Raw genomic sequence first — 2,860 nt, 5'->3', positions numbered from 1 at the left:
TCTATCTATCTATCTATCTATCTATCTATCTATCTATCTATCTATCTATCTATCTATCTATCTATTTTAGGGAGAAGACAGTTGTTTTACTTGGCATTGAAATTAGCAACTAGAATTTCTGCACAAACTTGACGTCAAATGAATCAGCCTTGTATCATAAAGATCAGCTTTAGAGGCAGACTCACATAAAAGCTGCGCGGATGTACAAGATCACTGTGGTCACCATCATCAATAGGAGACCTACCTCTAAGGGTCCATTTAAAATCATCGCTAGTGCTGGTTCAATGTTTTAGACACGCAGTAGACAGAAAATAAAGATCGGCTTTAAACATTGCCAGGGTTTAACTGCTCGTGAATTTTATATTTTCACAGAGAGTGGAACGGAAGGAGAAAGGACTTTGACGAAGAGGCTACTTGTATCTCAGTGTCCCCCTGAGCCACCTCGGGCCCTTCAGCTCTGATCTTCAGCATAAGAAAGAGGGGAGGTTATGTTTTCCTTATCTTCTCTCGAATTTGAAAGAATCAATCAAGGAGCTGGCTAAACATGAAGGTTCGTTTCAGCTGTCCCGGAGTCGGCATTTTTAGCAAGCTATCACTTAATTCCGAGAGAAAGCGCTGCCGAGGACTTGGTTAATGAGTGCTGGTACCCAGGTTGAACTTCCTGAATCTGAAAGCCTCTCAGTGTGGGACTCCAATTACTGTCACTTTCTGTGCTGATGCGCACTGGACAATCCAGGACGGCTCTTTGCACCCACTCTAAGGCTTCATCAGCACGATTAATCATTCTTCTTTTAGAAGTTCTCCAGTCATTAGCCATGGTTTTCTTCTTAACGCGACGGAAGTACAGTCCTGGAGGCTGTGCCGGCAGTGGGGTGGCACCTTGGCGCGCGGCTGCCATCTGGTGGTAAGAGGCGAACTACAAGACAGTGGAAAATTAGAAGCTATCGGTGCTGCTTTCTTTTTCTTTTGGGTAAAGATGAGAGTTTGAGCGTCTGAATCGTGCAAATTAAGAAAGGTGCGTTTTTAAGGCAATGCACAAAGACGGGTAAATCCAGGCTCAGACTCTGCTGGGAGGCAGTGCCTTGGAGACTTACCTGGCAGTGAAAACTGTATCTTCGATTGGAAGCCTTCGACGCCGATGTCATCGCGCGGGATGTGGGAGGCTGGATTTTCTTTTGAGTAGATTTTATGTCTGTTCACGTCTATCCGGGCTCTGGAATGAACTCTTTAGGAGGAGATATCTAATTGTCAATTTATTATACAGGAAAGTCAGATAAATTATATTGTATGTTCTTCTTATACTGTGACAAACAGAAATTCTGCCAACACCGTTTACTAAGAAAAAAGTAATTAGCCCACAGACGTTCTTAATGTTAGGATTTTGGAACAAAACCCGCTTCTGGGTTGCCTAGCAACTTATGATATCATCATGTGTCGCCGCCTGCCAGGTGACCACACCTGGAAGGCGTGGTTACCTTGCCCCTTAAAGGGACAACAACCGGACATGTGGTCTCTCTCTTGTTCTCTTGGTCTTTTTCTCTGTTGGTCTCTCTTGGCCACTTGACTTTCTCCCTTTCTCTATGGGGGCGCCCCCCTCTCTTTCTTTCTTTCTCCCCATCATGTCCTGCTCTCACTTCTCTCCCTCTCTTCATATCCACCTAATAAACCTCTTTCATAGAAGATCTGCTGTGACCCTCATCATTCATTAATTGGTCCCAACACTTAATGGTGGGGTCTAGTGCTTGCTTTTCACTTTGCAAAGAATCTATCTAAACAGAAGTGGCACAGCCTGATGGAATTCGAGTATAGTGTTGTGAATAAAGTTGTGTTCCTGCTTATTTTCTCTAGTAATTCCTGCACGTTGGGGCTGAAAGAGAATATGGAAATTGTGTGAGTAGCTATGGGGATGAGAGGATATAAACGTCTCTTTTGTTATCAGTGGCTGAAGTACATGAAGTCCTCGTTACAGCTACAGGAAAAAAAAATTTAGATCAGACCACCAGGAATAGTTGAAGGGACTGAGTGTCTCCAGTTTACGCTCTAGCAAGTCTAAGCTCTAGCAAGTCTTTCACCAGCTCCAAAACTCAACACCCTCCCTTGAAAATTTGTTCTGTGTGCATTTCACGACGTTGCACATGAAATGAAACATGATTGTGAGAGAGGAGGAGCCTTTGAAATAGCAACATGACCGTTGGGATTTTTATCAGCTGCAGTGCACATTTTTTGAAGGTGAGAAGCAAGGGCTCAGCCGGGTGAGCTGACACCAGCTGAGGAGCTGTGTGATGCCTTCTGTGAGTGTTGGAGAAAGAGTTAGTAATCCATGATACTTGTTTTAAAACTGGGAAGTGTCAGGGCCCATTAGATGGCTCAGTGGCTAGCAGGAGGGAATGGAGTTTGAAAAGCCAGGGGCAGCTGTGAGTGCCAGCAGCTCCAGCAATGAGGAATACATTTGGAGGCAGAGATAGGTGGGTGAGTCCTGAAAGCTCTCTAGAGAGCATCATATTCAGTGAGCATCCATGCAGAGAATTGTAGAAGAAGACACCCAACATCCCATAGTGGGGGGCAGAGGCAGGGTACCCCCCAAAAGGGCAAGCCCTTAGTAACATTCTTCTTCCAGCTGGGGCAGACATCTCATAAAAATGCCACCTGCTGAAGACATGGGCTTAGCACATGGTTCTTTGAGAGGAACCTTTTATATTCAGATATTCAAAAATATATATTCAAATCTTTGTTTTAAAGTACACGTTTTTTCATTCTGTCTTTAAAAGCATACCTTTGTTTTATTTCATTTTTCTTTTGAATAACCTTTCTTTCTTTCTTTCTTTCTTTCTTTCTTTCTTTCTTTCTTTCTTTCTTTCTT

The sequence above is a fragment of the Psammomys obesus genome, unplaced genomic scaffold (genome assembly GCF_907164565.1).
Source record: "Psammomys obesus unplaced genomic scaffold, mPsaObe1.curated_primary_1811, whole genome shotgun sequence".
Classification (NCBI taxonomy): Eukaryota; Metazoa; Chordata; class Mammalia; order Rodentia; family Muridae; genus Psammomys; species Psammomys obesus.
Note: the sequence above shows the minus strand (reverse complement) of the source record.